At 37.1% G+C, this 14,408-nt stretch overlaps 1 protein-coding gene and 1 long non-coding RNA gene across 6 annotated transcripts in view; one reads left to right on the forward strand and one right to left on the reverse strand.

Annotated features, from left to right (window-relative positions):
• Positions 1-14,408, reverse strand: part of FOXJ3 (forkhead box J3) — a 148,751-nt gene that overhangs the window by 98,892 nt on the left and 35,451 nt on the right. The gene's annotated exons all lie outside the window — the stretch shown is intronic.
• The window catches only part of LOC122241282, a 44,823-nt gene that overhangs the window by 24,827 nt on the left and 5,588 nt on the right, over positions 1-14,408 (forward strand). For 3 of the 4 annotated variants that reach the window (XR_006221326.1, XR_006221325.1, XR_006221324.1), the window contains 2 exons: positions 4,703-6,328; positions 8,273-8,354. This is a non-coding gene — a long non-coding RNA (uncharacterized LOC122241282). The remainder of the gene's footprint in view (positions 1-4,702; positions 6,329-8,272; positions 8,355-14,408) is intronic. The other variant, XR_006221327.1, reaches the window with a different exon arrangement.

Genomic DNA, 14,408 nt, shown 5'->3' on the forward strand with positions numbered 1-14,408 from the left:
AAAAAGCAAAACAAAACAAAAAACAAAGGCAAGGAACAAGATTAAGAATACTAAAGATCTGGGAGCATAGGATAGGAGAGATTAAAGCATATAAACGGATAGCAAGAAGCATTAAAAGCTCAGGACAGGCTAATGCAAACATCCAATGATCTGGATTCTATAATGCATTTCTCTCCAAGGCTAAAAAATGCAGGCCATTATCATCCAAAGAAAGAAACAAGAAAAAATCTACCAGGTCGACACATATTCTGGAGAAGGGAGAAAGCTGCTCCAAGAATTGAAGATAAAAATATGGAAACAAAGCCTGACACTTCACACTGTAATTGCTAACTTTCGACGGAGAATACAAACCTCTCTACCATACCATCAAAGAAACAGGAATAATGACCCTGACAATAGAGAATTAATGAAAGACTTCTAAGTGATATCAAAATAATGGGGGGGGGGGGGGGGGACAAGAAACTTGAAGTACCTCAGTCAAAAGAAACAATGTGTGGTAAATAAAATCCAATACAGGCCCTTATCCCAAATGGAATATGTGCTTAGGATATGAACTTCTGGGAAGCAATACAGAATTGATAAAGAACATAGCCTCTCAAGTCAGATCAGAGTTCAAGTACTGATTCCACTAGTTATTAGCTGTGGGAAATGAAAATGTTAATATCTCTAAACTCCAGCTTTCTCTTTGGTAAAATGAAATAATAGTTCCTACAGTTAAAATACTACTTTGAGAATTAAATGTGGTAGCATTTACACAGAAGAAACATCCATCGTGTGTTAGTTAATAATATTACTCTAGGATTATCTGGCAAGGCAATGCACTATAAAGTAAACCAGATTAGGCAACAACAATTATAAATCAAAAAACAGCCAGGAGGATTCTATCTACACTGTAGTAGAGTCCTATTACCTTGCTCTTCAGAGATTTTGAACCATCGTTTTACCTTTTTCATTTCCTCAAATTCCCTCCATCTCTACTCTACACATTCCTCTGATATCTAAACTTTAAATTCCTCTACACAGCACCTTCAGAGATGTAAAACAAAAACAAAAACCTTACCATCCTGCTCTATACTCTCAGCATTATATGAAATGCTTTTTTCCCAGCATGAAATAGGTTACGGGAACTTATGGAATAAGACAACAAGATAACTCAGACATCACAGATTGTCAAACGAGTGGGCAAAGTACCCTAGATCTCAAGTTAAAGACTTGCCCCCATTCACAAAGGTAGTTAACAGTAGAACTAAAACCAGAGCCCAGGTCTCCTCATGTTCAATCCAGTAGCTTTTCTACCATACCTCATCTGTAAAGTGAGCGTAACAGTACCTACCTCACCTGATGTGAAGTACTGAGAACAGTGACTGGCAAACAGTAAGTATTCAATAAATGTTAGCTACTGGTGGTGGTGGTGATGATGCTAATAGTAGTTGCTGCTGTTATTATTATTCACATTTCATTTATAAACACCGGCAATTATTATGCCATGCTGTCATCCTATTTGCCTCAATTAAGGCTCCACTGAGTAGCTTTATTTTGTTCAAATTCCCAAAGGAGCCAGTCACATATATATCCAAAGTTACTATAAATGTACATTCCAAATTGGAATATAACTGATATTGCAGATACCCCATTCAGAACCATCTTTAATTTCTGCTTCCTTCCCCCAGTGCCACTGAAAGTTTGAGTCTCAGTAATATAAACATGTAATCAGTAGGTACTTAATACATGTTACAACAGTTAACAAGAATTTATAATCACACATGTACAAAACCGTTAGAGTAAAATTTTGTGTATACACACACACACACACACACACGAAGTATGATAAAATTTCTGGAAAACTGTAGTCCAATTAGGAAGGTCAAACATAAGGAAGAATTGAAAAAGAAAGCAAGGCTGAGCTCTGGGTGCAGTTAATAGTACAAAAAAGGGAGAGGACAACATGGACCACAGTCTTCAGAGGTAGAGAAGAAAGAACTTGGGCTAAGATTTGAAGAAAGTTAAGACCTACACAAACTAGAAAGAAAATGGTTCCTAGTCATCAAAAACACCATGAGTAAGAATCTTTCCATTGCTGTACTTATCTTCATATGGTTCTGCTAAATCAAACGTGAAGTACACTATAAAATATCTTAAACTAAAAAAAAAATTATAATGTCGTTTATTCTTGAGAGAGAAAGCATGAGTGGGGGAGGGACAGAGAGAGAAAGGGACAGAAGATCTGAGAGCAGCAAGCCCGATGTGGGGCTCAAACTCACAAACTGCAAGATCATGACCAGAGCCAAAGTTGGGATGCTCAACCGAGTTACCCAGGTGCCCCTCAAATTTAAACTCTGAAAAAGTGTGGCTTCTGTTTGCAATTTATTAAATTTTATATATTCTTAGCAGTAAGGTAAAAACTGCTTCCATTGTTGATGCATCATCTGGCTGTGGCCATGGTCCTCCATTAAACGCTAAAGCACATAAAAAAATGACCATTAAATTTGGCCAGATCATCAGTAACTTTAGAAAGAAACCTTTTAATGGAATGGTGATGACAGAAGTCCACTTGTATAAAAGAACAGATGGTGACAGAACAACAGCACGGGAGGCTCTGAGGAATTTGGTTATGGAAGTCTGGTTAAGAAATGTCAGGCCCTCATTACCTCACCTCATTCCAAGAGCTTCCTAGCTGGCCTCCTAGACTCTAATTTCTTACCGCCCCTCTCTGCTAATCACCTCCAGAGTCCAAGCATACCCTCTAAGAGAAATCTCTGAGCACTGTTTTCATGTCATCATGCCCAAAGACTTTCAGTGGTTTCCTTTCTCCTATTAAACTACAGGTACTTTAGTTTTTATTAATTCTTTTCTAAATTCCTGGAGCAACTATAACCTCAATTTGGTATTTACCATGCTGTTTCATATGTTTAACTGCATCATATGCTTAAGCTTTCTACCCTCACTCTCTCTTCCTCCACCTCCACATTGAGGACAGTAACCACACAACTAATACTTCAGATGCTACCTAACACCATGCCAGGTACATGTTATCCAAAAAACACAGTACTTGGATGAAGAACATTCGTTTCTGGAATGTCTTTTCCTTCTAATACTGCCTAGCTGGCTTCTACTTTTTCTTCAAGACTCAGCCCAAACACCTCCCTCTCCAGAAAGCCTGGTCAATCCATTCTTCTTATCTTCCATTTCCTAAATTAAACTAGATCCTGCTCCCATAGAATACAAATATCTCTATCCCAGGATTTATACAAGATTATAATGATCTTTATCCACCTCTCCAGAGACCATGAGGTCCTTGGAAGAAGAAACTTTCTTCTTTTCTCTCTCTGTCCAAAGCCTGGGAACATAACGGGTAAAGGGTCAATAAAAGATGGTTAAATGACTGAAATAGTGACTATCCAATGAAGGTGTGGGTGTGGTTCTTCCCAAACAAGTGAGACCATACACTTTTACAAGCTAAAAGGAAGAGATGGGGGGGGGGGGTAGGGGGGGAAGACACGATAGCACCAGTAAGGATATCACAAGATTGAAGTCCTTTATGAACTGGAAAAAAAAAAAAGTAGGACTCAAACTGACAAGTAGCACTACACAGGAACAGAGACAGTTTTAGAAGAGCAGGGAAAAATGGGGAGATAGAAGCAAAGACAAAAAGATAGTGTTACTTATGGGAGAAAGCAGGGCATGAAAACTCACGTCTGAAATTTTTCAATCTATGATATTTATTACTTAAAAAAAGTTCCGTAAGAAATCTTTTCTGCATAAAATGAAAATGTAAAACAGCATCAACATACAACAACTCAGGGTTGCCTGGGTGGCTCAGTCGGTTAAGCACTGGACTTCAGCTCATGATCTGGCAGTTCTGGAGTTGGAGTCCCGCATTGGACTCTGTGCTGACAGCTCAGATCCTGGAGCCTGCTCCACATTGTGTCTCCCTCTCTCTCTCTGCCCCACCCCTGCTTGTACTGTCTCTCTTTCTTTCTCAAAAATAATAAAGATTTAAAAAACAGTTTTTTAAAGATATGACAACTCAACATTAAGTCATGAAATGGGGGGAGAGGAGAGGGTTCTAATCCCACTTTATGAAACACCGCCACTGATACGATACCAAATACGCTTGCTAGCTACTTTAGCACATTGCTTGGCCTCCCTCTGCAACTTCCCTAACTCCCAAGAAGTAACCAAGGATTACTCAGGTAAGTTTTCAAGTTTTCAACAGTATCAAAAAGGGGGGAAGTGGGTAGAGATATTGCTGGCTTCCTAAATAAAGGTAAGAAGAAAACACCAAGGAAAATAAAATAAGAACAATGAGGATAATGATGTCGTGATCTAGATATTCCTGAATCCTTGCACTCTTCCTAGCATGTGGCATTTCATCTTAAAAGACTTAAGAAAAATCGTAACAAAGATTTACTCATAAGAAAAACTGAGCAAGTGAAAACTCAAAAGAAATCCTTGTAATAACCGCAGGAGTACTTCTAGTCACAGGCATTTCAAGGTATGTATATGTATATGTATATGTATATGTATATGTATATGTATATGTATATGTATATGTATATGTATACGTATATGTATATGTATATATTTTTTTAAATATATAACTCCTGTTACAGCATCTTAGCACCTAAGACAACCGGAAGCAAGGTCTATGGCAGAAAACTACTAACCGCCACCCAACATCTGTTTTTACCTTCTTCCTTAGGAATACAACCTTTCATTCTGGATGGCATTGTACCTCTTACCGTTCCTCCTCTCTAAAATGTGGACACAGTAGCTATTGCTCCAGAAGTCAGCTTGGATCACAAGGTGATCTTTGAAAATGGAAGTGACACACTGAGGATATGAGAGCAGAGAGAAGAAATCTGGGTCCTTGATTTTTTTGTGAAGCAATTGTGAAGCTGCCATCTGAGCCCTGAACTGCCTACCTTCCAGACTTCTTCTGTGTGAAACTACTACAAAAAGATATCTATCAGCAGATGAATTCAATTATTAACAAACATGAAATTTGGGACATGAAGTGGGGTGACACAAATAATAGAACCTAAAATAAGATACTCTTAAAGCAGGAATTGATGAGGCAAACAATAACTCTGATATTGCAGGCTGGAAAGCTAGTGACCTTATTAAAGAATGAAAAGGATTTGGTCAAATTTGGTCATCTACAGAAGTTAGAAAGCAAATCATATACCAAATGAAGCTAGAGCAAGGAGAGAAATACAGGAAAATTTTAGAATGCTGGCATGTGTTGGCTCCCTCCGGTCACTTAGAACAAAGTTGTAAGAGAAATAAAATAAACTTCGATTAGAGTTGCAAGCAGAGATGGAGAAAATGCAGATTTGCTAAGGGAGGTAACTCCCTATGGCCTGCAATTTAAACTAACACTCCCATAATTTAAAGCTTTGCATAGCTGAAAAAACACCAACTGTTTCTGAAGAAGCAAAGTGAAGTAATTGAATGGTAGCTGCAAAACTGCAGCCTTGGCAATAGAGAAGACTGGTGCCTTGCCACACAAAAGCAATGATGTAAGGGTGTTGTCTTTCCACCCACGATTTCCACCACTGTTTCAAATGGCCTCATCAGAACCATCATTTCTTCAGAACCCAGAAGAGGTCAATGAACTTGAACGGGGGAAAAAATACTCTTCATTTCCACTAACTTGTGACTGAAATTTAGCATCCCCTTGAATTATGAAGTCAGACAACAAATCATAGTAGCATTAACAGTACTTGTGACTTCTGCCACCAATAAAAATAACAAATATATTCCTATCACATGCAAATGTTGCAGAATCTCAACTATTAAAGTCAACTACTTTAAAATTACGCTACTGTATTAGACTTGCCACTAGATCTTTTATTTCAAGTGTTAAAAGCACAGATATTATGACGTTTTCAAGTTAATATTTTGCCAACCATATTTCAACAGAATCAGTTTCCTGTGTAATCCTAAGTATTTTATTTTGTGAATTTTGAGACATTATTCTGAAACAGATCCACAGGTTTCACCAGACTGTTAAAGGGGTTCCATAGCACCAAAACAAGATTGGAAATTCCTGGGGTAAATGGAGCACAAAGGCCACAGTCTTCACACTGAAAAACTGTCTTGGCAGATACTTTAGATCAAAACGGCAAAAAGCCTACGAAGTATTTTAAAATAACTGTATGGAGGGTAGGGGGAGAGAAAGAGACTAGACACAAAAGCTCTTCTGTTTCCAAAATAATACCCAAGCCCATCAATAAGAAGTGAGCTATAAAAGCTGCACATTTCCCAGAAAGGGCATCTTCAATAATATCCATCTCAGATGTGGCCATGGAAGATAATGGACAAGGTAGGATCTTTCATAGGGCACAGGGGACAATAGAGGCCCTATCAAAGAGCAAAATCAAGAAATTTATTACACTGTTAGGGAGTCACTGTCATTCTTACCCAGTAAGATTTTATAATGCATTAATGACTATTGAGTGTTACCTGTTATCCTCTTTTCTGAATAAGTTTTTATTGCTGTTATCCTTACTCCTTCTCCACAACTATGTATTAGGTAGAATACAGACAACTCATCTTTGGTTTATAGATCTTTGAACCACAAGAAGCCACACCAGGATCTAATGAAAGAGACTGCAGCTATAGAGCTTGGATCTTGAGCTAATTATAGTAACTGGATGAAACTCTGGGTTGTCTCCCTTGGGAAAAGAGCAAGTAAGTTCAAGATACAGGAGGAAGAGTACATATGAATATTTATGTACTCACAGGGGCAGATTTGTAGTGGAAACCTAAAAAGAAATAAAATAATCCAATATAAATTGACTTTACATTCTATAACCATATGACATGAAATTAATTTTTTTAAGTTTATTTATTTATTTTGAGAGAGAGCAAGCACAAGAGAGTCGGGGGGTGGAGGGGGCACTGGGGGAGAGAGAATCTCAAGCAGGCTCCATATGCCAGCACAGCAAACCATGAGATCATGACCTGAGCCGAAATTAAGAGTCAGATGCTTAACCGACTGAGCCACCCAGACTCCCTGACATAAAATTAAATTTTAACTTACAAATGAAATAATTTATTTCCAAGCAAAAGTAGCTGGTGTTACTTTAGTTTTCATATACCAGCAAAATCAAAGTTTCTACTCTTAGTTCAATTTCAGCAAAGTGGAAAAGATAAGACTTAGTGATTAAGAACACAGGTTCTTGAGCAAGTCTGCCTGGATTAGATTCCTAACTCTCCCACTTTCAGCTATGTGACTTTACACAAGTAAATTAACCTCTTTATGCCTCAGTTTCCTCATCTGTAAGATGAGGATAAAAATAGTACCAAACCCAAAGTATTGCTGTGAGGATTAAATGAATTAACACACATAAAGCATGAAGAATAGTTTCAAAGAGGGGCACGTGGGTGGCTCAGAGCCTCACGGTGGGCTCTGTGCTAACTGTTGCAGAGCCTGCCTGGGATTCTCTCTCTCCCTCTCTCTCTCTCTGCCCCTCTCCTGCTCTCATTTTCTCTCAAAATATATAAACTTAAAAAAGAATAGTTTCTAACTTATAGTCAATAAGCACTCAATAAATGTCCACACTCGATTTTTATGATCAAATTCATACTCTTCAGGATTTTCTAAATTTTAATTTTTTTTTTAGATTTTATTTTATTTTAATCTCTACACCCAACATGGGACTCAAACTCAAGACCCCAGATCAAGAGTCACACTAACTAAGCTAGCCAGGTGCTCCAGAATTTTCTAAATTTTAAATGGTTATCACTCTTACTCAGTGGTTTTAGACTTACATGCCCTAAATGACACAACAATCATTTAGCAACCTCAATGGAAATGAGCCCCTCATTCATACACTAAAGTGACGCAGAAAGGATTACATTTAAAATTTTTGTTTGTAGACTGTATATGAGAATTGAGAACATACTTTTCCCCATAAAATAAGGTGATAAGATGACTCCTGCAGCAGCCCACAAAATCCTACTTATTCCATAAAGGAATTCTAGGTTGACAGTTCTTAGAGTATAAAAGCCCCAGTTGGACATCTTGCAGCAGAGAGAAAAAGGAGTTACCCAGGAAAAAAAAAAAAAAGAAATAAGATTTACCATTTTCCTGGTGCAGGACCAGCTTGTTCCTGACAAAATTTCAATATGGTTTATATATGGCATACTTCTAACTACCTTCTGTTCCTTGGATCTCCTATCTCATATGTCCTAAGTCTCTAATACTGGTCCCCAAGGTTGGTGTTATAAACTCCAAAATTAATTACTTGTTCTTCTTTTCTAGTAAAAACTCCCATCTTTTCAAAACAGTGATCTCTGCTCCATTTAGGAGAAAAATGGACAGCATCAAACTAATCTCCACTAAGGTATGAATAACTGAAGCTTTAAACTTTCTAAGTTTATGGCCTTTTTAAAAGATAAACTGAAAAATCCTCAGTGGTTTCAAGTGTAAATACAGGTGAAGGAATCATAATTGAGGAGAGGGAATCCAATACACAGTGAACTATCCAAAACTCTTGACTTTCTCAACTTCTCTTTCCCCCTAAAATTCCAAGAATATTCACTAACGCAAAATTCTGGGGGATTTAGTAGTGAGACAACCACCATTTGTAAAAACTAATGTGATTTCAGAGTATTTATCATAAAATCAGAGATGAAAAAGAACTTCATTGGATCATTTTTTTTTTTAAGTCCTGGTATTACCCATCTTGGAGACCAACAATATTAAGATCTCCAAGGGAAGAAAAGTTCACCATTTACTCAATTATATACCTTTCTTAAGGTATATAACTCATGGTGTTTGGGGGAGGGGGGAGGTGGTTCGTTTTGGGGTTTGTTTTTGTTTTTGTTTTTTAAGTTTAAACTAGCCAAGGGCACCTATGGCTCAGGTGGTAGAGCATGCAACTCTTCATCTTGGGGTCATGAGTTCAAGCCCCATGTTGGGCACAGAAATTACTTAAAAATAAATAAACAGGGGCACCTGGGTAGCTCAGTCAGTTGACTTGTCCAACTTCAGCTAGGTCATGATCTCACCGTTCATGAGTTTGAGCCCTGCATCAGCCTCAGAGCCCACTTCGGATCCTCTGTCCCCCACCCCCTCCGCCCCTTCCCCTTTTGTGTGTGTGCTCTCTCTCTCACACACACAAATAAATAAAACATTTAAATTAACACTAAATAAAAATAAATATTTAAAAAATTAAAAGTTTTGGGGTGCCTGGGTGGCTCACTCAGCTGAGCATCCAACTCCTGATTTTGACTCAGGTCATGATCCTAGGCTCATGGGATCAAGCCCTGCATCAGGCTCCGTGCTGAGCATGGAGCCTGCTTGGGATTCTCTCTCTCCCACACTGCCTCCCTTGCTCATGTTCTTTCAAATTAAAAAATATATATAAAAAGAAAATGAAAAAAAAATTTAAAAGTTTTAACAGGTTAATCTGTATCTCCCTTGCTACACAGAAGAAAATTTCTTTACATTCTCTCTTGGAAAATTAGAACTGGTCAGAGTTCTATTCATGATGATGCTTCACATATTTTACAGTATTAACACATCTTGTGTTCCTTTTCCTGTAAGTTTCAAGTCCAGAACTTCTCCAACAGGACCGGAATTTGAAGCCCTAATATACTTACTGCCCTTCTCTAAATTATCTCCAAATTACTCCAAATAGAATCTTAAATTCATAAAACTGTATTTTAAATTTATACAAGCTATACTCATAGTTCTAGCTCCACTCAGTGTACAAACTTAGGGATCATGCAATCAAAAGATATTTTTAGAGGCACCTGGGTAGCTCAGTAGGTTAAGTATCCGACTTCAGCTCAGGTCATGATATCATAGTTCTTGAATTCAAGCCCCGCATCAGGCTCTGTGCTGACAGCTCAGAGCCTGGAGCCTGCTTCAGATTCTGTGTCTCTCTCTCTCTCTCTCTTTCTCTCTCTCTCTCTCTCTCTCTCTGCCTCTCCCATTCGTGCTCAGTCTCTCTCAAAAATAAATAAACATTAAAAAATATTTTCATGCTATATGTGTAACTCTCATCTTAGGTATCTTCTGCTCTACAATGTAGGAAGGAAAAATAAGTATTTTTGGACATTAACCACTCAACTACATTCTGTCATTAAGTAAATACTATTATTTTGCATTTAAATCTCACTTACTTACTGGAATCTGAGTAGTCCGACAGACTGATGAGCACTAATCCCTTTAACACAAGAACCCCCAAAGCCATCTTTGCAGCTGTTTTTTAAAAATCCAGACAGAATCTGCTATTAATAGTCCTTACACTTAGTTTAAAACACATATATAAAATGTACATACAGTAAAAGTCCTCTGAATAACACGTATTCACTGGCTCATCCTGTCTTAAGTGTACATTTATCCTGACCTCTCTACAACCATACTGCTTCAACCTACCATACAACATTACACAAGTAGTTTGGCATTAGTGCTGGCAGAGGGCTAACACTGGGAAGCTAATCCCATCTTATCATTTAGTGTTAAGTATGATGCACAGAAAATGCTGAAGAAACAGCCTGAACTTTTACACGTGAGGTCTATGATTCAGCTGGTCCTCAAAGTGTGATACAGACACCCTTTCAGGGAATCTGAAAGGTCAAAACAATTTTCATTATAAGATGTTACCTGCCTTTTTCATTCTCGTCCTCTGATGAGCTTTTCAAATGCTATGTGATGGGTGATATCACATCAGACTGAATGCAGAAGCGGAGATGAGAATCCAGCTATCTCTATTAAACCAGTTTTTAAAATTTGCAAAAATGTAAAACCAATGCCAAACTTCTTACTTTTTTTGTTTTGCAAAATACACTTAATGTTTCTTAAAGCACGTTATCATGGGCTTACTGTTGTATCTTTGTAAATTAACAAATGTTTTAATTTTTTCTTAGTTTTAATTCCTAACATAATAAAATTTGATAGATAAAACACACAAACAAAAGCTTTGTGGATACTAAATAATTTTTGAGAGACCAAACAATTTAAGAACCATGTTATAATAACTTATTAACTTAAAGACTAAAGATCAGTTTCTAATATATTACAATGTAATGAAAAAAGAGCTTTCAAGTCACTCAAAAAGCTTGAATTTTCACTCTTCCACTTATTAACTGCATCCCCGAACAAGTCAAACAAACCTGTAAGCCTCACAGATTTGCTTTGAGTTGTAAATGACAAAAAATATGTGGAACACCCTAACACACACTTAATGCCTGGCATACAGTAGACATTCAACAAATGACAACTATTAGAAACCTTTAAAAAAGAAAAAGACACCTTGCTTGTTTTCCCCTTGGTCAGTGAAGTCTCTGTAGTGCACAGCATACAACAAATTTAGTTGAATTCAGTTCCACGTTGTGTATTTTTAAAAATGTTCAGTATCATTTAAGTTTCCCTGGCCACAACAGGTAGGGAACATCAGGCCTTTCATCCATGTTGTGGATTTTTAAAAACGTCCAGTATCACTTAAGTTTCCCTGGCCACAACAGGTAGGTAACATCAGGCCTTTCATGAGATGCACAAAACTTGAAAAGGCCAAAAATCAACCTCTAAATTTCCTGTAAGTCTTAAATAAGCAATCTGACATACAGCTGTTTAACAGTAGGAAATGTCTGTAATAAGTATAGACTACTTGAATTAGAGATGTTCTCAGAGTATCATAAATGCATTCTTCTAATGTCTACTTTTAGACTCCTGGTTATAACTTCAAGTATGGCTAGGTTAAAAGAAAAATCAGACTGAGTCTTACACAACAGACTTCAGTTTTCATAAGAAATGGACCAAAAATTTTAAAGAGTAGAGAGGGAGGGATCTGCGTGAAGAGGACACCCAATTCTAAACTTTAAAACAATCAATGAGGCACCTGGGTGGCTCAGTCAGTTGAGTGTCTGACTTCGGCTCAGGTCATAATCTCACGGTTGATGAGTTCAAGCCCCGCGTCGGGCTCTGTGCTGACAGCTCAGAGCCTGGAGCCTGCTTCGGATTCTGCATCTCCCTCTCTCTTTCTGCCCCTCCCCCGCTCATGCTCTGTCTCAGTCTCAAAAATAAATAAACATTAAAAAAAAGTTTTAAACAATAATCAATGAAGAAGAAAATTACAGAACTATACCAGTCAAAGGCATATTCGTTGAGGTAATTCAGAAAAATAAGTGAGAATGAGTTAAGCTAGAATCTAAGGGAATTTCACCATGAGTCAACTGATCAAACTATTAAAATCTAAATACAGACCTTCTATTGTAAGATCACATCAATCAAACATTATCAGTGCACATAATACATCAATACTGATTATCATTCCATGGCGTGAGATGGTCTGAAGAGGATTAACTTCCACAGACATCCCAGTGCTGTTTAGGGTAAAATGTTTACTAGTAATCTATAAAAAGATACTGCAGCTCAAACTTTATTAGACTCTAGGGGAATCTCTCTGCCTAGAGACTTACCTTGCTTATTCTACTATTAGCTCCTAAAGACCTTACATTTCTGTTTTTGTTTTTTGTTTCCTATCATCATCACTTCAAAGTTTCTCAGCTTTGTGGTCTTTAACACAGACTTTATCCTTTTTCTTTTCATCAAGCATGGCAATTTCTTCCATAAATCATCACAATCTTTTCTTTTTTTTTTTTTTTTTAAACGTTTATTTATTTTTGAGACAGAGAGAGACAGAGCATGAACGGGGGAGGGTCACAGAGAGAGGGAGACACAGAATCGGAAACAGGCTCCAGGCTCCGAGCCATCAGCCCAGAGCCTGACGCGGGGCTCGAACTCACGGACCGCGAGATCGTGACCTGGCTGAAGTCGGACGCCCAACCGACTGCGCCACCCAGGCGCCCCCATCACAATCTTTTCTTAATGGAATAAACTACTTCCACAAACTACTTCCATGTGCTCAAAAAAACCACAGTTCTTTACCATCTTCTAAAAATTTATTTGGCAATTTATAAATATGAAAGTTTTTCTTTACCCTTTTAACCCACCACTAAGCAGATACTGGGTTATCAGGTTCTTTTCTCAACAGAGTACTTAAAACTACCAGATTTCAAGACTTACTGTAAAACTGCAATAATTAAAACATACACACAAACTACAATAATCAAGACAAATGGTCTCAGTGAAAGGATAGATATATAAATCAACAGAACAGGGTCCAAAAATAGACCCACACCTATATGGTCAATTGATTTATTATTATCATTACTGAAGTACAACTGACATACAATGTTATAATAGTTTCAGGTGGACGACACAGTGATTCAACAATTCTGTATGTTACTCAATGCTCACCAAGTATAATCACCAATATTAACATTATTACAGTATTATGGACTATATTTCCTATACTGTACTTTTCATCTCCATGATTCATTTATTTTATAACTGGTATTCTCTACCTCTTAATCCCTTTCACTTACTTGTTTCCTGGCCAACTGATTTTTGATTAAAGTACCAAGACAAGTTAGGAAAGGAAAAACTTCAAAAAATGATGCTGTAACAACTGGTTATCTATCTGTATGAAAAAACATGCAATGGCCCTTATCTCATATCATAAACAAAAACCTATAAACTGAATTACAGAAATGTAAAAGCTAAAACTATAAAACTTCTAGAAAAAATCATGAGAGAAAATCTTTGTAACATTTGGTTAAGCAAATATCTCCCAGATAAGACATGAAAAAAAATCACAATTCATAGAAGAAAACTGGTAAGTTGAACTATATCAAAATTAAAAATTTCTGTTCTTCAAAAGACACCGTTAGGAGAATGAAAAGACAAGCCACGGCCTGGAACAAAATACAAAGCATGTATCTTAAGAAGGACTTGTATCTCAAGTCCTTTGTATTCTCAAAACTTAGTAATAATAAAGAACACCCAATTTTTTTTTTAATGGGCAAAAGATTTAAATATTTATGTCTCCCTTTTGTGTTGACAGTGTAGCTCGTATGGGAAAAGTCGAGCAGTGTTTTGCAGTTCATTGAAAGTAGTTCTATATATAACAATGTTATAAGCATTTCTTTAGAAATGGTTGAAATGCTTCTAAAATGTGATTATCGGCATATGCATGATTGCTGTAATGGTTGACATTCATTTTAGAAGTTGTGAAATGTTATGACTTGTGCTTATGTAGACACGATCTTCTGCCTCAGTACAGAGGCAATGGACTTCAATAAAGTCTACTGAAAGAAAAGATGAAAAAGAGAAAAGAAAGGAAAAAGAAAAAATGAAAAAGAGAGAAGAGAAGAGAAGAGAAGAGAAGAGAAGAGAAGAGAAGAGAAGAGAAGAGATAAAGGGAGGGAGGTGGGAGGGCAGAAGATCTGAACAGATACTTCAACAAAGAAGATATAAGATGGTAAAGAAGAAGCACATGAAAAGATGCTCAACATCATTAATCATTAAGGAATCGCAAATTAAAACT

Source organism: Panthera tigris, chromosome C1 (assembly GCF_018350195.1).
Source record: "Panthera tigris isolate Pti1 chromosome C1, P.tigris_Pti1_mat1.1, whole genome shotgun sequence".
Classification (NCBI taxonomy): Eukaryota; Metazoa; Chordata; class Mammalia; order Carnivora; family Felidae; genus Panthera; species Panthera tigris.